This window comes from Bos indicus, chromosome 16 (assembly GCF_029378745.1).
Source record: "Bos indicus isolate NIAB-ARS_2022 breed Sahiwal x Tharparkar chromosome 16, NIAB-ARS_B.indTharparkar_mat_pri_1.0, whole genome shotgun sequence".
Lineage (NCBI taxonomy): Eukaryota > Metazoa > Chordata > Mammalia > Artiodactyla > Bovidae > Bos > Bos indicus.
This window is the reverse complement of record NC_091775.1, coordinates 52,545,352-52,566,064: the sequence shown is the minus strand read 5'-3', so window position 1 is coordinate 52,566,064 and position 20,713 is coordinate 52,545,352. Positions and strand designations below refer to the sequence as shown.

Here is a 20,713-nt window from a genome sequence, read left to right as displayed (position 1 = left end):
CTTCCTCACGGCTTTGGTCTCAGTTCCCTGGGAGGAAGTGCAGCCTGGATTCCTGGGGGCGGCCCTCCTCCTTGAAGGTCCAGATTGGGGTGCCAGCTATCTGCACCCGCTACAACTCCTCCACATTCCCTTTCTGAGGCCCTGGTAAATTTCCATCTTGGCCCCAGTTCTGACTCAGGCTCAGCCCATCACATGGACATTGGCTGCAAGAAGGTACAGCCTCCTCGCTCTCACCCTGAGCTCAGCCACACTTCCTCTGCCCTGGGCTACGTCCCCTTCTCTTTCTCCAGAAGTTGAGCCACTCTGACAAAGAGCCCCTGGCTGCCCAGTCAGTGGAACAAAATATTGACTGCAGGGAAGGTATCTTTGGAGAGCGGGTCACCAGGAGCCCCTGGATGGAAGACCAGAGATAACGAATGACCCCATGAAAGTGAAAGTCGCTGACTAGTGTCCGACTCTTTGCAACCCCGTGGATTATATAGTCCATGGAATTCTCCAGGCCAGAATACTAGAAGGGGTAGCCTTTCCCTTCTCCAGGGGATCTTCCCAACCTAGGGATCGAACCCAGGTTTCCTACATTGCAGGCAGATTCTTTATCCCACAGCTATCACCGATTGAGGGCCTACGATGTGTCAGGTGCTAATGCAGCCTAGAGCCCCAGGAGGCAGAAATATTCGTGTCCTAGTTTCACAGAGAGGAGAGAAGGTGGACCATAGTCAGAGGGAGTGAATGACTATGACATCCAGGCAGCACCCAGGACCCACTCAGGACTGAAGTCATGGATTTGATTTTATTTTTTAGACAGTTACTTATTTATTTGGTTGCACTGGGTCTTAGTTGGGGCATGTGAACGCTTAATTGCAGTGTGTAGGATCTAGTTCCCTGACCAGGGATGGAACCCAGGCCCCTGCATTGGGAGTGAGGACTCCCAGCCACTGGACCACCAGGGGAGTCCTAGGTTATGGATTCTAAGTGGGCGGCTGACAAGGTGGTGTGTTTTGCTACAACCAGCCACCCAGGTGAGGCGCAGAGTGGTCAGAGAGCTGGGTTTGACTTGTTGGGGTTTCGGCAGGTGCTGGGAAGGTTGTGCAGGTAGGAAGAATGGTGAGGAAGGAGGGGCCGAGGTTCAGGGAGCAGGGATGGGCTTCCCGACAGCTGGGGTTGGGGAACCAGAGAGGAGGAGGAGGGGAGGGGAGGGGCAGAGGTCAGTCATCGGAAATTAAGGAGACTTCAGTGCAGGCTTTAGTCCTGGGCTCTGAACCCTGGGGTGGTCTCTGCGTGCGGGATGAGTTGTTTGTTTGCTTCCTGTTGGGTCCACAGTCTGTGGGGAACAGGCCCTCCCTGAATATTTATGGAGTGAGAGTGTGGCTACCAGAGGGAATCTGCGGTGGGGTCACTTTCCTCTTTCTACCATGGTGTTTTATTTTTCTTTTCTTGAAAATGTTTAAACCTTTGTTTGTTTTTGGCTGCTCCGGCTGACCAGGGATCGAACCCATGTCCCCTGCACTGGCAGGCAGATTCCCATCCACTGCGCCATCAGAGAAGGCCTACTGTGTGTGTTTTAAAATACTTTTATTTATTTATTTATATTTGGTTGTGCTAGGTCTTCGTTGCTGGGAGGGCTTTTCTCTAGTTTCGGGGAGTAGGGGCTACTCTCCGGTTGTGGCGTGAGGAAGCCCATCGACGCGGCTTCTCTTGTTGCAGAGCACAGGCTCTAGGGCCTCGGTGGCTGCAGCATGTGGGCTCAGTAGTTGCGGTTGCCAGGCTACAGAGCACAGGCTCAATGGTTGTGGTGCATGGACTTAGCTGCTCCGTGGCATGTGGGGTCTTCCCAGATCAGGGATGGAAGCCTTGTCTCCTGCGCTGGCGGGCAATTCTTTACGCTGAGCCACTGGGGAAGCCCACTGCCGTGTTTGTTTGTGTTAAATAACAGCTTTATTGAGCTATAGTTTACATACCACAAAATTCAGCCTTTTTTAGGGTTTTTAAACAGTACTTTTGTTTATATTCAGGGCTTCCCTGACAGCTCAGCTGGTCAAGAAAGAATCTGCCTGCAATGAGAGAGACCTGGGTTTGAGCCCTGGGTTGGGAAGATCCCCTGTAGAAGGGAACAGCTACCCTCTCCAGTGTTCTGGCCTGGAGAATTCCATGGACTGTATAGTCCATGGGGTCACAAGAGTCTGACACGACTGACTGACTTTCACTTTCACTGTGTATATTCACAGAAATATACAGCCATCATCACTATCTAATTCCAGAATATTTGCGTGCTAAGTTGCTTCAGTCGTGTCTGACTGTTTGCAACCCAATGGACTTGTAGCCCGCCAGGCTCTTCTGTCCATGGGATTCTCCAGGCAAGAATACTGGAGTGGGTTGCCATTCCTCCTCTGGGGGATCTTCCCAACTCAGGGATGGAACCCAAGTCTCTTACGTCTCCTGCGTTGGCAGGCAGGTTCTTTACCACTGAGCCACCTGGGAAGCCTCTCAGAGTATTTGATCACCCCCAAAAAGAAACCGCAGGCCCGCTTTCCCCATCCCCTCAGTCCCTGGCAACCAGTAATCTACGTCCCGTGCATTTGCCTCTTTGGGACATTTTTATCAGTGGAATCACACAATATACTGTCTTTTATGTCTGTCTTCCTTCACTTAGCGTGTTTTCAAGGTTCATTCATATTGTAGCTCGTGTCAATATTTCATTCACTTTTATTGTCAAATAATATCCCATTGTATGAATATACCGCATTTTGTTTATTCATTCATTAGCTGAAGGGCACTTCGGTTATTGCATTTTTTTGACTATTATGAATAATGCTTCTATGAATATTCATGAACAGGTTTATTTTTTTTTAATATGTTTATTCTTATTTATTTGGCTGTGTCAGGTCGTATTCGTGGCACGTGGGACTTTTCGTCGTGGTGCATGGGCTTCTCTCGTTGTGGTGTGGGGGCTCCAGAGTGCACAGGCTCAATAGTTGTGGTGCTTGGGCTTAGTGAGTTGCTCCGAGGCATATGGAATCTTAGTTCCCTGACCAGGGATTGAACCGACATCCCTTACATTGGAAGGTGGATTTATAACCACTGGACCACCAGGCAACTCCCTCATGTGCCTGTTTCTGTGAAGATACATGTTTTCATGTCTCCTGGGTATGCACCTGGTGAAGAATGGAATTGTTGGGAGAATTTTTACATTGTTTCAATTTTTTACATAATTCTTTGTTAAAAATTTAAAAATTCCTTTTCTAAAAAGATGAGCTGAATCCACAGAAAAAAAAAAATAATGGAATAATATTTGAGATAGGAAAGAGGTAAGGATAGGTGGGGAGCTGAGACTGAGGCTACCACCTGGTTGGTGAACAACTTTGAGCAAATTCCTGCCCTTCTCAAGGCCGGGCCTGTGAAATGGGGGTGGGGCAGGGTTGGGCAGGGCAGGAGCAGAGGGCTGAGCTAGAATGAAGACTTTTCAGGGCCCACCCAACCCTGATAGCACAAGGTCTTGAAACTGGCTGGGTTTCCACACCTGGTTAGAGAAACAGACGAAGGAAATGATCTGGCCTTTTGAGTTCTCTCCCTGAAAGAATAAATAACACAATGCAGGTATTCCAGGCAACAAGCCAAATTCAACCTAGAAGAATATTTTAGATTACTCCCTCTTCAATTCCTCAGTGAGATGAAGAGATATTTCACTCTGCCTGACATTTATCTTCCACTCTAAAACAATCTCAAACTAAAATGTGCATAGGAAATCCTGGGGGTTGGGCTGGGCTGGGGGAAAATCCTGGGGATGTTAATAGTCAAATGCTGAATCCACAGGGCTGAGATTCTGCAATTCTAAAGACCTACCAAGTAATGTCAGTGCAGCTGGAGGAGACTTTTCAGAGTCCCTTGGGCAGCAAGGAGATCAAACCAGTCAATCCTAAAGAAAATCAAAGCTGAATTTTCATTGGAAAGACTGAAGCTGAAGCTCCAATACTTTGACCACCTGATGCAAAGAGCTAATTCATTGAAAAAGACCCTAATGGTGGGAAAGATTGAGGGCAAGAGGAGAAGGGGGTGGCAGAGGATGAGATGGTTGGATGGCATCACTGACTCAATGGATGTGAGTTGGAGCAAACTCCAGGAGACAGTGAAAGACAGGGAAGCCTGGTGTGCTACAGTTCTTGGGGTCGCAAAGAGTTGGACATGACTTAGTGACTAACCAACAGCAACCACAAGCTGATATGCAGCCCATGATTTATTTACTTACTTATTATAATTTAAAAAATTATCTATTTATTTTGTTTGTTTTTGGCTGCACAGGGGCTTTGTTGCTGCACGTGGGCTTTCTCTAGTGGCAGATTGCAGGGACTACTCTTTGTTGCCCTGCTTGGGTTTACTGCAGTGTCTTATCTTGTTGTGGAGCATGGGCTTGGTTCCTCTGTGGCATGTGGGGTCTTCCCAGACCAGGGATGGAACCATGTTCCCTGCATTGGCAGCTGGATTCCCAACCACTGAACCACTCAGTTCAGTTACAAAGACTTGGACAGGACTGAGTGACTGAACTTAACTGAACTGAGTTCAGTCGCTCAGTCCTGTCCGACTCTTTGTGACCCCATGGACTGCAGCACGCCAGGCTTCCCTGTCCATCACCAACTCCCGGAGCTTACTCAAACTCACGTCCATCAAGTTGGTGATGTCATCCAACCATCTCATCCTCTGTCATCCCCTTCTCCTCCCACCTTCAATCTTTCCCAGCATCAGGGTATTTTCCAATGAGTCAGTTCTTCACATCAGACGGTCAAAGTATTGGAGCTTCAGCTTCAGCATCAGTCCTTCCAATGAATATTCAGGACTGAGTTCCTTTAGGATTGACTGGTTGGATCTCCTTGCAGTCCAAGGGACTCTCAAGAGTCTTCTCCAACACCACAGTTTAAAAGCATCAATTCTTTGATGCTCAGCTTTCTTTATAGTCCAACTCTCACATCCATACATGACTATTGGAAAAACCATAGCTTTGACTAGATCGACCTTTGTTGGCAAAGTAATGTTTCTGCTTTTTAATATGCTCTCTAAGTTTGTCATAGCTTTTCTTCCAAGGAGCAAGCATCTTTTAACTTCATGGCTGCAGTCACCATCTGCAGTGATTTTGGAGCCCAATAAAATAAAGTCTCTCACTGTTTCCATTGTTTCCCCATCTATTTGCTATGAAGTGATGGGACCAGATCCCATGATCTTAGTTTTCTGAATGTTGAGTTTTAAGCCAACTTTTTCACTTTCCTCTTTCACTTTCATCCAGAGGCTCTTTGTTTCTTCTTCACTTTCTGCCATAAGGGTGGTATCATCTACATATCTGAGGTTATTGATATTTCTCCCAGCAATTTTGATTCCAGCTTGTGCTTCATCCAGCCTGGCATTTATGATGTACTCTGCATATAAGTTATATAAACAGGGTGACAATGTACAGCCTTGACATATTCCTGTCCTGATTTGGAACCAGTCTGTTGTTCCATGTCCAGTTCTAACTGTTGCTTCTTGACCTGCATACAGATTCCTCAGGAGGCAGATCAGGTGGCCTGGTATTCTCATCTCTTTAAGAATTTTCCAGTTTGTTGTGATCCACAGAGTCAAAGACTTTGGCATAGTCAATAAAGCAGAAGTAAGATGGCAGAGCAGAAGGACATGTGCTCATCTTCTTTGAAAACTCCAAAACTACAACTCACTGCTGAATAACTGTCGACTGGAGAAAGTTGGATCCCACCAAAAAAAGATACCCCACGTCCAAGGGCAAAGCAGAAGCCCCAGCAAGATGGTAGGAGGGGCGAAATCGAGTTTAGACTCAAACCCCTTACCTGCCAGAGACACTCAGAGGGCTCAAACAAAACTTGTGCTCACCAGGACCCAGGGACCCCACAGAGACTGAGCCAGAACTGTGCTTGAGTGTCTCCTGCGAAGGTACGGGTCAGCAGTGGCCTGCTACAGGGGCAGGGGCTCTGGGTACAGCAGACCTGGGTATGGCATAAGCCCTCTTGGAGGGGGTTACCATTAACCCCACTATAGAGCCACCAGAACTTACACAGGACTGGGGAAACAGACTCTTGGAGGGCACAAACAGAACCTTGTGTGCACTGAACCACTAGGGAAGCCTAATTATTATAATTTTTATTGGAGTATAGTTGATTTACAGTATTTGTTGTGTTAGTCGCAGGCGTACAGCAAAGTGAACCAGTCATATATATACTTATATCCACTCTTTTTAGATTCCTTTCCTATATAGCCCTTCACTGAGTATTGAGTAGAATTCCCTCTGCTGTATAGTAGGACCTTATTAGTTACCTATTTTATGTATAGTATTGTATATATGCCAGACCACAATTTAAATAGCAAGGCTCTAGGGAATTCCCTGAGAGTCCAGTGAGTCATTAGGACTCCATGCTGCCACTGTAGGGGACTAGGGTTCAATCCCTGATTGGGGAACTAAGATCCCACAAGCCATGCAGCATGGCCAAAAAAAAAAAAGGAATCAAAATAAATAAACAGTCATAAACGGAGAAGGCAATGGCACCCCACTCCAGTACTCTTGCCCGGAAAGTCCCATGGATGGAGGAGCCTGGTGGGCTGCAGTCCACGGGGTCGCTAAGAGTCGGACACGACTGAGCGACTTAACTTTCACTTTTCACTTTCATGCATTGGAGAAGGAAATGGCAACCGACTCCAGTGTTCTTGCCTGGAGAATCCCAGGGACGGGGGAACCTGGTGAGCTGCCGTCTATGGGGTCGCACAGAGTCGGACACAACTGAAGTGACTTAGCAGCAAGACTTTATTCCTCCTACACAAGGGAATTAAATAGCACTTTGCAATTTTGCCATTATCCATTAGGGAAAGCTACCCTATTGCATGTATTTTGATGAATCTCTCATAATTATGATGACTAGGTGAGTGAGAGAACAAAATACTTATGCCTGTCCCAGAAAGAGTGTGAGGGAAAACATCATTTTGTCCTTGCAATAACCCTGTGAGATTAGATGATGGTCCCCATTTTGCAAACGAGGAGGGTGTTCAGAGAAGGTGAGCAAATGTCAGAGCTATGGCTTGTTCTACAGTCTGACTCCAAACCCAGTGCCCACTCCCCCACACTGCCTGGTCCCCACTTCCCTCTCTCCCATATCTCTGAAACTGCCATTCAGCCCTGGATTTGGAAACAGTTGCAAGCTCTAGATAGAAAAGGGATTGAGGATATCTAAGCACCGGGATATGCTCCTACAGACATGCAAATTTATGTGACAAGGACGTTCCAGGCAGCAGCATTTATAAGAGAGAAGAGCTGGAAACTCCATTAGAAACACACGGTAGAATTGCTCAAAGATGACTTAAAACAGTAGCAACTGCCTTCCCGTTAGCTTGCATCACCTGTCATTTCTTTCTTGATTTTCAGTACTACCTCTTGTTTGTTTCTGTCTATGTCTGTCTCATCTATTAGAATGTCAGTTCTTGAAAGTCAAGAACATTGCTGGGTTCCTAATGTCAGTGTTCAATCATTTTTGTGAAATGAATGAACCTGAGCATTTTGAGATAGCAAGTAAAAAGGTCATTGCAGGATGTTGTGCACAGGATACTATTTTTGTTTTAAAAAATGTTTGAGTGCAGGTAGAGAAAAATCTGTAAGACTGAATATTAATAACTTTGGGATGGGACTGGGGATTAGGTAGGGATGATTCTCATTTTCCATTATTTCAGTCTGTTTTTTACTATGAGCATGAATTTCCTTAGTAATAATAAAAGTGTTTTTTTTTTAAAATAATATTCCAGACTTTTATGTATAGGTACCAACATTGATATCTGGGGATGTTTATTCCAGCATTATTTATAGTAGCAAAAAGTAGAAATTATCATTTGCCTGCTTTAAAAGGGCTTACCAGGTAGCACTAGTGGTAAAGAATCCACCTGCCAATGCAGGAAACATGAGAGACTCAGGTTCGACCCCTGGGTCAGGAAGATCCCCTGGAGGAGGGCATAGAAGCCCACTCCAGTATTCTCGGCTGGAGAATCCCATGGACAGGGTAGCCTGGTGGGCTACAGTTCATGGGGCTACAAAGAGTTGGACATGACTGAAGCGACTTAGCGTGCATGCAACACAGAACTCCATTCCTCTGGAGATCCCTCAGACTCGGAATGCTTCTTCCTTTTTTTGTTTAGTGGCTCAGTCGTGTCTGACTCTTTGCAACCTCATTGGACTGTAGCCTGCCAGGCTCCTTTGTCCATGGGATTTTCCAGGCAAGAATACTGGAGTGGGTTTCCATTTCCTTCTTCTGGGGATCTTCCCAACCTAAGGATCTAACCTGCAGCTCCTATCACATCTCCTGCATTGCAGATGGATTCTTTTACTGCTGAGCCACCAGGGAAGCCCTAGAATGAATCCTTTCAGTTCAGTTCAGTTCAGTCGCTCAGTCGTGTCCGACTCTTTGTGACCCCATGAATCACAGCATGCCAGGCCTCCCTGTCCATCACCAACTCCCAGAGTTCACTCAGACTCATGTCCATCGAGTTGGTGATGCCATCCAGCCATCTCATCCTCTGTTGTCCCCTTCTCCTCCTGCCCCCAATCCCTCCCAGCATGAGGGTCTTTTCCAAATGAGTCAACTCTTCGCATGAGGTGGTCAAAGTATTGAAGTTTCAGCTTCAGCATCAGTGATTCCAATGAACACCCAGGGCTGATCTTCTTTAGGATGGACTGGTTGGACCTCCTTGCAGTCCAAGTTACTCTCAAGAGTCTTCTCCAACACCACGGTTCAAAAGCATCAATTCTTTGGCGCTCAGCTTTCTTCACATCCTTTAATAAGTCAATATAGTATTTATTTATTTATTTTTTAATTGAAGAGTAATTGCTTTATAGGATTTTGTTGTTTTCTGTTAAACATCAACATGAATCAAACATTGGTGTACATATGTCCCCTAACTGTTGAACCTCTCTCCCACCTCTCTCCCCATCCCACCCCTCTAGGTGGTTACAGCCCGTTTGAGTTCCCTGAGACATACAGCAAATTCCCATTGGCTATCTATTTTACATATGGTAATATAAGTTTCCATGTTATTCTCTCCATACATCTCACCCTCTCCTCTCATCTTCCCATGTCCATAAGTCTGTTCTCTCTGTTTCTCCATTGCTGCCTCGCAAATAAATCCATCAGTACCACTTTTCTAGATTCCATATATATGTGCTAGTATACGATACTTATCTTTCTCTTTGTGACTTACTTCACTCTGTATAATAGGCTCAAGGTTCATCCAGCTCATTAGAACTGACTCAAATGCATTTCTTTTTATGGCTGAGTAATATTTCATTGTGTATATGAAGCACAACTTCTTTATCCATTCATCTGTCAATGGATATCTAGGTTGCTTCCATGTTCTAGCTGTTGTAAATAGTGCTGCAGTGAACAATAGGATACATGTGTCTTTTTCAATTTTGGTTTCCTCAGGGTATATGCTTTAGGAGTGGGATTGCTGAGTCATGTGTTGGTTTTATTCCTAGTTTTTTAAGGAATCTCCATACCATCTCCCATAGTGGCTGTACCAATTTACATTCCCACCAAAAGTGCAAGAGCATTCCCTTTTCTCCACACCCTCTCCAGCATTTATTGTTTGTAGACTTTTTGGATGATTGCCATTCTGACCGGTGTGAGGTGATATCTCATTGTAGTTTTGATTTGCATTTCTCTAATAATGAGCGATGTTGAGCATCTTTTCACGTGTTTGTTAGCCATCTGTATTGGAGAAATGCTTATTTAGGTCTTTTCCCCACTTTTAGATTGGGTTGTTTGTTTTTCTGATATTGAGTTGTATGAGCTGCTTGTATATTTTGGAAATTAATCCTTTGTTTGTTGTTTAATTTGCTATTATTTTCTCCCATTCTGAGGGTTGTCTTTCCACCTTGTTTATAGTTTCCTTTGCTATGCAAAAGCTTTTAAGTTTAACTAGGTCCCACTTGTTTACTTTTGTTTTTATTTCCATTACTCTAGGAGGTGGATCATAGAGGATCTTGCTTTGATTTATGTTGTTGAATGTTCTGCCTAAGAGTTTTATAGTTTCTGGTCTTACACTTAGGTCTTTAATCCATTTTGAGTTTATCTTTGTGTATGGTGTTAGAAAGTGTTCTAATTTCATTCTTTTACATATAGCTGTCCAGTTTTCCCAACACCACTTACTGAAGAGGCTATCTATGCCCCATTGTCTATTTTTGCCTCCTTTGTAAAAAATGAGGTACCAATAGGTGTGTGGATTTATTTCTGAGCTTTCTAGCTTGTTCCATTGGTTTATATTTCTGTTTTTGTGGCAGTACCATACTGTCTTGATGACTGTAGCTTTGTAGTATAATCTGAAGTCAGGAAGGTTGATTCATCCAGCTCCATTCTTCTTTCTCAAGATTGCTTTGGCTATTCAGGGTCTTTTGTGTTACCATATGAATTTTGCAATTTTTTGTTCTAGTTCTATGAAAAATGCCATTGGTAGTTTGATAGGGATCACATTGAATCTGTAGATTGCATCTGGTAGTATAGTCATTTTCATAACATTGATTCTTCCTTCCCAGGAACATGGACTAGCTCTCCATCTGTTTACGTCATCTTTGATTTCTTTCATCAGTGTCTTATAATTTTTTGTATATAGTTCTTTCATCTCCTTCAGATCAGATCAGATCAGCTCAGATCAGTCACTCAGTCGTGTCCGACTCTTTGCGACCCCATGAATCACAGCATGCCAGGCCTCCCTGTTCATCACCAACTCCCAGAGTTCACTCAGACTCATGTCCATCGAGTCAGTGATGCCATCCAGCCATCTCATCCTCTGTTGTCCCCTTCTCTTCCTGCCCCCAATCCCTCCCAGCATCAGAGTCTTTTCCAATGAGTCAACTCTTCGCATAAGATGGCCAAAGTACTGGAGTTTCAGCTTTAGCATCATTCCCTCCAAAGAAATCCCAGGGCTGATCTCCTTCAGAATGGACTTGTTGGATCTCCTTGCAGTCCAAGGGACTCTCAAGAGTCTTCTCCAACACCACAGTTCAAAAGCATCAATTCTTCTTCAGCGCTCAGCCTTCTTCACAGTCCAACTCTCACATCCATACATGACCACAGGAAAAACCATAGCCTTGACTAGACGAACCTTTGTTGGCAAAGTAATGTCTCTGCTTTTGAATATGCTATCTAGGTTGGTCGTAACTTTCCTTCCAAGGAGTAAGCGTCTTTTAATTTCATGGCTGCAGTCACCATCTGTAGTGATTTTGGAGCCCAGAAAAATAAAGTCTGACACTGTTTCCACTAGGTAGGTTTATTCCTAGATATTTTATTCTTTTTGTTGCAGAGGTGAATGGGATTGATTTCTTAATTTCTTTCTGATTTTTCATTATTAGTATATAGGAATGCAAGTGATTTCTGTGTATTGATTTTGTATCCTGTGACTTTGCTAAATTCACTGATTAGCTCTGGTAATTTTCTGATAGTATCTTCAGGATTTTCTAGGTATAGTATCATGTCATCTGCAAACAGTGAGAGAGTTACTTCTTTTCCAATCTGGATTCCTTTTATTTCTTTTTCTTCTCTGAATGCTGTAGCAAGGACTTCCAAACCTATGTTGAATAATAGTGGTGAGAGTGGACACCCTTGTCTTGTTCCTGATCTTAGGGTAATGCTTTCAGGTTTTCCACCATTGAGAATAATATTTTCTATGGGCTTATCATATATGGCCTTTACTATGTTGAGACAGGTTCCTTCTATGCCCATTTTCGGAAGAGTTTTAATAGGTGCTGAACTTTGTCAAAGGCTTTTTCTGCATCTATTGAGATTATTGCATGGTTTTTCTCTTTCAATTTGTTAATATGGTGTATCACATTGATTGATTTGCAAATACTGAAGAATGCTTGCATCCCTGGAATAAACCCAACTTGATCATGGTGTATGAACTTTTTAATGTGTTGTTGAATTCTGTTTGCTAGAATTTTGTTGAGGATTTTTACATCTATGTTCATCAGTGATATTGGCTTGTAGTTTTCTTTTTTAGTGCTGTCTTTGGTTTTGGTATCAGGGTGATGGTGGCCTCATAGAATGGGTTTGGAAGTGCTCCTTCCTCTGTTTATCTTCTATAGTATTCTTAAAAATTAAAGTTTGGCCACCAGGAAAGACTGAACAAAAATTATTCCCCTCCCTCCCAAACAACAAGGAAACAGCTTAATCATCTCTTTCCTGACCCACAGAAACAAGGAAGTAGCTGGAGCTGAAGCCTTAAATATGAAATTTCAGCTCCTAAAACATTGCTTGTTGCTCAAAGGTGAAAATCCACACGTTTTCTTCTCCAATATTTGTCCTAATTGTGAGTTTGTTTCCATACAGCATGCAGGCACACATCCCTGGTACTCACTCACACGTGCTCTTACTTTCACGTGAGACACTATTTTTGTGTGTGTGTTTGTTGATTAATTATGAGAATAACAAACTTGGTGTGTGCAGAGTTTCAAAGGTGCTTTGTCCACATCAAAGCCACCTGAGTCCTTTTCTCTGAAAGCCTGAAAAATCAAATTACACAACCAAGGATCACTACTTTCCCAGATGCTGTTCACAGGCTGCATATTGACGGAGGGCAGAGAAAAAGTCCTCATAACTGATGTTTAGGTAGGAAGGCAAAGAGACAAGCTCTATCACCCTGATATGCTAGTGCAGAAAGCTTAGTGTGCTGTCCTCAGACCAAACTTCAACACTAAATCAGGATCAGGGACATCATTCAAACTAAATGGTCTAACATATCTGCATCCATATCTGTGGATTTCTTTTGCTGCTGAACTACTAACTGGCCAAACTCTTGAGCAGTTCTCACAATATCTGCTTTTCCATCTTCTGGGGACAGCACTTTCGCTGGCGAATGGCAATCTTTGTCATGACTTTACAAATTCTGGTGAGTATTTGGAACTATCTAATCTAAGTCAGTCCAGATGTTCCTGATGTTGTTTTAAATTTCATCCCTCAACCTGGAATTATTTCTTTTGACAATCCCCTGGTGGTCGTAGACGCTGAGGAAATAGATGCCCACGCCAGACCGCACCACCAAGCTTGCGATGTCGGAGAAGCTGGGCTCCTGCTCCTTCTCGGTGATCACCAGGCTCAAGTACACAGGCAGCTTCTCCAAGGAACTGCAGTCCTCGCGCTACTGCAACCTCAGGTGGGCCGGCCGGGCCGGTCTCCTGAGCCGAGGCCGGTGGTCAAGGCGGTTCCCGCCGGCAGCCGGGAGCTGGGAACTGAGCGGCGCTAGAACCGTGGCGGAGGCGGCGCGGCAGCGGCTACGCCTGATCCAGTTCTAGGTGCCTAACCGCAAGCGGAGCCCGGAGGTGAGCTTGAGATGAGGTGCAGGCCGACCGGGCGTGCAGCCACCCACAGCAGCAGCTCCTACAGCCCGATCACGCTCTCGTGGCTCCCTGGCGTCCGCCCGCTCCCACACCCGCGGCGAGCCAGCTTCCTATCCAGAGTCGCCCAGCGTTTCCCGCCCCCTGCCCTCAAACCCGTTCTTTACACTTTCCACGCACCCCCAACCTCTTTCTGCTGTCAGTACCTCACCTCGCTCCCCACCCTCAACTCCCCCACCCCAATCTCCGCCATCTCCCTCCATCATCATAGTGATTGAACCGTGCAGACCCAGGTCTGCAGACCTGAGTTTGCACACCGGTTCTGCCACACTAGGGAGTTAATTTGAGTCCCAGTTTCCTTCTTTATACTTAGAACTCCCAGATTCTCTGGGACTTTATTTTTCTTTTGGCCACGCCAGGCGGCATGTGGGATCTTAGTTCCCCGACTAAGGTTAGAACTCCTGCAGATTCCTGCAGCACGGAGTCTTAACCACTGGACCTCAGGGAAGTCCCTCCTTTATAAAGTTACTAACAGGATAATGCTGCCTCTGCCAAACAGCTTTAATGAGCGAAGTATTGGAAAGGGCTTTGTAAGCTGCAAAGCTCCTTCCAGATGTTAGCTATATGGGTAAGATGTCCACCTAGCCCTCTGGATGGATGTCATCTCAAATGATTACTGGCTCTAGTCTTTACTAAACAAGAAAAAAAAGAGATTTGGGGGTATACGTTTTGTAATTCAGTTACCTTAATAACATTAGGCAAGAGCTGAATCACAACCCACGATTACAGCCTGGGCAAAAGCTTGCTAGAAACATTCTTCGACATTTTTAGCCAAAAAGTTGTTCGTTCCTCAGTGTTCTCCCTCTTTTGCATCCCACACTGAGCCAGCGACTGAGTACTGACTCAGTCTTAAGGGAGAAGTAGCATGAATTCAGCAACGTTGTATATAGCATCTTCTTATATTCCTACACTGAGCCAGACTTCCTTAGGTAAGAAGAGAAACTGGAACTGGAGATCCTCAAGAGACCTAATCAGGGGACCTTCCCTGGTGGCACAGTGGATAAGAATCCGCCTGTCAATGCAGAGGACACAGGTTGGATCCCTGCTCTGGGAAGATTCCACGTGCTGTGGAGCAACTAAGCCCCTGCGCCACAGCTACCGAGCCCACATACTGTAACTACTGAGGCCCGAGTGCTCTAGGGTCTGTGCTCCACAACAAGAGAAGCACCGCAATGAGAAGCCTGAGCACCACAAGGAAGAGTAGCACCTGCTCGCCTCAACTAGAGAAAGCCTGCAAACAGCAACGAAGACCCAGGGCAGCCAAAAATGAATTTAAAAAGAGAGAGAGACCTAGGCAGAAGCTGCCAGAGATGTCATAAAGGGGATTCAGATATGAAGTGAGAGGCTGGAGCAGATCAGTACTAAGATCTCTTCCAACTGTAAATTTCTATGGAGAAGAGCTCCTGCCCTTTTGAAGCATACAATCTAATCAGGGAGATAGACATGAAGAACATGTAGAGACTTCCCTGTCAGTCCAATGGGCTTCCCTGGTGGCTCAAGTGGTAAGGAATCTGCCTGCAATGCATGAGACCTGGGTTGGATTCCTGAGTCGGGAAGATTCCCCTGGAGAAGGGAATGGCAACCCACTCCAGTATTCTTGCCTGGAGAATCCCATGGACTGAAGAGCCTGTGTCGGGCTACAGTCCATAGGGTCACAAAGAGTCGGACATGACTGAGCAATTAACACTTGCCTTTTCCAGTGGTTAGGATTCTGTGCTTCCACTGCATCAGGCATGTATTCCATTACAGGTCTGGGAACTAAGATCCCTGCAGGGCCAAAAAGAAAAAAGATAAAGAGACAGTAAGGAAAAAGTCCTGAGCAGGAATGAGCATCGCCTATTTAATTACCATTGCAAGTATGTTAGTTGTTTCAGTTCAGTTCAGTCGCTCAGTCGTGTCCGACTCTCTGCGACCCCATGAATCGCAGTACGCCAGGCCTCCCTGTCCATCACCAACTCCTGGAGTTCACTCAGACTCACGTCCATGGAGTCAGTGATGCCATCCAGACATCTCATCCTCTGTCATCACCTTCTTCTCCTGCCCCCAATCCCTCCCAGCATCAGAGTCTTTTCCAGTGAGTCAACTCTTCGCGTGAGGTGGCCAAAGTACTGGAGTTTCAGCTTTAGCATCATTCCTTCCAAAGAAATCCCAGGGCTGATCTCCTTTAGGATGGACTGGTTGGATCTCCTTGCAGTCCAAGGGACTCTCAAGAGTCGTCTCCAACACCAGAATTCAAAAGCATCAATTCTTCTTCGGCGCTCAGCCTTCTTCACAGTCCAACTCTCACATCCATACATGACCACAGGAAAAACCATAGCCTTGACTAGACAGACCTTTGTTGGCAAAGTAATGTCTCTGCTTTTGAGTATGCTATCTAGGTTGGTCATAACTTTCCTTCCAAGGAGTAAGTGTCTTTTAATTTCATGGCTGCAGTCACCATCTGCAGTGATTTTGGAGCCCAAAAAAATAAAGTCTGACACTGTTTCCACTGTTTCCCCATCTATTTCCCATGAAGTGATGGGACCAGATCCCATGATCTTCATTTTCTGAATGTTGAGCTTTAAACCAACTTTTTCACTCTCCACTTTCATCAAGAAGCTTTTTAGTTCCTCTTCACTTTCTGCCATAAGGGTGGTGTCATCTGCATATCTGAGGTTATTGCTATTTCTCCCGGCAATCTTGATTCCAGCTTGTGCTTCTTCCAGCGTTTCTCATGATGTACTCTGCGTATAAGTTAAATAAGCAGGGTGACAATATACAGCCTTGACATACTTCTTTTCCTATTTGGAACCAGTCTGTTGTTCCATGTCCAGTTCTAACTGTTGCTTCCTGACCTGCATACAGATTTCTCAAGAGGCAGGTCAGGTGGTCTGGTATTTCCATCTCTTTCAGAATTTTGTGTCCGATTATTTGTGACCCCATGGACTGTAGTCTGCCAGGCTCTTCTGTCCATAGGATTCTCCAGGCAAGAATACTGGAGTGGGTTGCCATTCCCTTCTCCCAGGGATCTTCCTGACCCAGGGATCAAACCCAGGTCTCCTGCATTGCAGACAAAGTCTTTACCATCTGAGCCACCAGGAAAGCCTACCACTGCAAGGAATGGTGACTGTTTTTCAACTGGGGGAGGCCTGTGGGTTTAACTCCTCTAGGAATCCTTGAAATTGTTGTTGTTTAGTACCTAAGTCATGTCTGACTCTTTTGCAACCCCATGGACTGTGGCCTGCCAGGCTCCTCTATCCATGGGATTCTCCAGGCAAGAATACTGGAGTGGGTTGCCATTTCCTCCTCCAGGGGTTGGAACTGACAGGTCTGGTTTAATAAGTCAGCAAATGTGACTTGGGACAACTAAAGTTGGAAGGCTTGGATTAGCTCACTGAGGGAAGGGCGGGTCCTTGCTCTGTAACTGCCAATCAGGGTGCGGAGATTTTAGAACAGCAGCAGCTACACTGCCATTGCAGGAAGAGTATAGCCTGCTAGTCAGTGGGAAGCTAGAGGCGGCTATTTTTCATTGCTACTTGCTTTCTGAACACTGTTGGGACATTGTAGAGCTCACAAACTCACACACATTCCTTGCTCTGTGAGGTATGCAGGATCATTTTTATCCTCATATTGTTGCTGAGGAAACTTAGTGAAATGCCTTACCCTTTATCTAGTGAGGTACAGGCTATGCTGAGACCCACTTATCCTGACCTCCAGATGAGTGTGTGTGTGCTAGGTTGCTTTAGTTGTGACTCTTTGCAACCCCATGCACTATAGCCCTCCAGGCTCCTCTGTGCAGGGGACTCTCCAGGCAAGAATACTGGGGTGGGTTGACATGCCCTCCTCCAGGGGATCTTCCCAACCCAGGGATCAAACCCATGTCTCTTACATCTCCTGAATTGGCAGGCAGGTTCTTTACCACTAGCACCACCTAGGAAGCCTCAGATGAGTGCTTGTTCCTTAAAGAAGATTGTCACGTGAATTTCAAGACTAATGTTAGAGTCAGGACTTTAAAAAGCTGATGAGTGAGGAGAAACTTCTCGTCATATCTCGACTCCCCACTTTCCATTTCTAGACACACACAATGATGATAAATTTAAATGTATTATTGCAAATGCAAGAATATTGCATTTGAATGTGTGCTCAGTCATTTAAGTCGTGTGTGACTCTTTGCGACCCCATGGACTGTAACCCACCAGGCTCCTCTGTCCATGGAATTCTTCAGGCAAGAATACTGGAGTGGGTTGCCATTTCCTTCTCCAGGGCATCTTCCCAACCCAGGAATAGAATCTGTCTCTCTTACGTCTCCTGCATTGGCAGACAGGCTCTTTACCACTGGGGCTTCCCTGGTGACTCAGATGGTAAAGTGTCTGCCTGCAGTGAGGAAGACCTGGGTTCGATCCCTGGGTTGGGAAGATCCCTTGGATCTTCCACTTGGATGTTTACCACTAGTGCCACCAAATCAAATCCATGGATCTGGTAACCTTCTGGAACAGTGCGGTTTGGTAGAAATATAATTTTTTAAATTTTCTAGAAGCTACATTTTATAAATAAAAAGGCACAGAGTGAATTAATATATTTAATTCAATATATCAAAAATATTTTAAAAACTTATAATCACAATATATAATACTAATGAGATAGTTTAAATTCTAAGTCTTCAGAATCTGGTAAGCATATTATGCTAATAAGACATCTCAATTTGAACTAGCCACATTTCAAGTACTCGGTTCGATTTGTATCTTGGACAGTTTTGGCCAGTGCAGTTCTAGAAGTAGAACTGCTAGTATTTGAGGCTGACCCCAACACACTCCAGTACTCTTGCCTGGAGAATCCCATGGACGGAGAAGCCTGGTGGGCTAGAGTCCATGGGGTCGCAAAGAATCAGACACGACTGAAGCAGCTTAGCACAGCACAGCACTGTGAAGTTGGCAGGCATCTTTTTGGGGACAAAATATCTTCTGATGTCCCTCATATCACACAAAACACGCATGTCCTGCATCATCCTTCAAGAAAAAGAAATGAAAAGGAACTACAGTTTACTCAATTTTTTTTTTTTTTGCATTTCATCAGTTTTATTGGTCATATATCCAGAATTCATTATATAAATCTTTCAAAATAACCAGTTATTACAAGAATAGTTTACAATTCAGCTCTGATTGCACAAATACTTGACACAGGAAACCATTTTTACAAATACTTATTTTTCTTATAAGAATACTTTAACAGAAAATAAGTCTATATATCTTACAGCAAATTTTATGCAGTTTTTTTTTTAACCCATTCAACCATCATTTCAGGTTTCCTATCACAGCATATCCATCACATTCCATAAACCAACTTATAATCTGCAGCCACTTCTGATTTTCAGTTACAATTGAGATTCACACTTTTAAGAGTTTTTAGGCTTCTTTTTCGCTGATCTGAAAGAATTCACGTATTCAGGCAGAAGACGTAATTTAAACAACATTCCTTCTAGATCTCACGTGTATCAGGTTAATCACCATGCTTGGTGAAGAATCTTTCCACTTTTCACTTAGGCTAGACTGGCTGGTAGCTCACCTCTGCTGTATCAAGCAGAAGGGATAAAGTCCTTACATTCTTAAGAGTTTCTAAACTGCAAAAACAAAACCCTAGAAACAAGAGTTAAATACAAATACCTAGAAAGCTAAAATGTTTGCTAATGATGAGAAGTAGAGAACACTTTTAGAATTGAGGTCTCTCCTTGGTTGAAGAAGACATAAAAGATGGTGTAAGGATGTGGCAGTACTATTATGAAATATTGAAAAACTGAAAAAGGTGAATCACTTAGGTCAGTGGTGTGGTGTTCCCAAAGTCCCAGGAGATACAGAATCTTAGACTCTGGCTAGCTCAACAATTTGACATTCTTCTGATCTGTGGCTTTGAATAGCCTAATAAATACTCCCTTGACCAGAACAAGTAATCATTTAGGCCAGGGGAACTTTACAGAATACTGACCATGTTCCTCTGAAGAGACAGGACAGCCCCAGGGGAAACATTTGGCATTCATTTCATTCCTTCAGTTACTGAAAAGTGTGTCCAGTTAGCAAAAGCTTGTCTTACTTTTCAGGTAGCATGAATTAAAACCAAGAGCCTAGCAGCATTCTCCATCCAAGTTCCTGAGTGCTCAGCTGTGATCATCCAATATTCTTAAAAGGATTTTTTTTATCAAGCCCTTGTGTCCAATAAGATATTTAACAGTACTTGGGGACTACAGTAGGTCCCATTCCTCTGCTTTTTTATTTCTCTTGATTTCTCTTTCTCACCCCAGTGTAACAAGTTGCTACAGGTTTTTACCAAAATACCAAAGCAGTATTTTGGAAATGAGTTATTTTGCATTACGGAAAGTGTCTGATCACATTATAATGGGTCAGATTTGCATTTAACTGGGAGATGGCCACATCGGGTCTACTGCAGGGATTTTGCAAATTCGGCATAGTCGATGTATCCATCATTGTTCTTGTCACCGTCTCTCAAAACACCATCTATTAAGTTGATCAGCTCATCTTCGTTCATTGGTGCCTGCTCACTTTCCTCCTCCTTGTGAACATGAGTGATGGCCGTGGAGAGTTCTAGGCTGTCAAGCAGATTATTGCCATCATAATCATGCATTTTGAAATAATGGAACTGCAGCTCTTGTGGGGACATCTCCGCCTCTGGTTTGTTGATGACACCTTCGAGATGCTCCATGATATGCTCTTGGTCATGCACTGTGTTCTTATCCAGGCCCATGCTGCCGTGATGGGAGGAGCTGGCCCCGGGCTCCTCGGCCCTGGCACCTGGGGCACAAAAGGCCCAGAGCAAGCCACACAGGAAGGGGATTCTGAGCAGTCGCAGAGATCTCATGGTCACCGGTACCCTCGCTGCCACCAGCTGCCACCAGTTTTTCCCCAGACTCGAAGCCCTCCAGCATGAGCCTCGCCAGCTCCCGTCTTCGGTACGTTTTTCCTCCCTCAATTTTTTAAATTGTAAAATATTATATTGGAAGGGCTCTCTGAGATGATCTAGTCCAAAAGTTTACAAATTTCAGCCCTGGGTCATATCTTTTCACTGCCTGTTTTTTTTCCTGCATCCTGAAAGCTAAAAATTATTTCTATGTTTTTTATTTTTATTATTTTTTTTTATTTCTATGTTTTTTAAACAGTGACAAACTTTATTCTTTTGGGCTCTCAAGTCACTGCAGGTGGTGACTGCAGCCATTTAATTAAAAGAGCTTGCTCCTTGGAAGAAAAGTTATGACAAACCTAGACAGCATATTAAAAAGCAGAAGCATTACTTTGCCAACAAGGTCCATCT

The 20,713-nt window shown here is 44.5% G+C and overlaps 2 pseudogenes; both read right to left on the bottom strand.

Annotated features, from left to right (window-relative positions):
* Positions 1-12,157: 12,157 nt before the first annotated feature.
* Positions 12,158-13,610, bottom strand: LOC109570169 (dehydrodolichyl diphosphate synthase complex subunit NUS1 pseudogene; annotated as a pseudogene).
* Positions 13,611-18,443: 4,833 nt separating this feature from the next.
* Positions 18,444-20,496, bottom strand: LOC109570499 (multiple coagulation factor deficiency protein 2 homolog pseudogene; annotated as a pseudogene).
* Between the last annotated feature and the right edge of the window lie 217 nt (positions 20,497-20,713).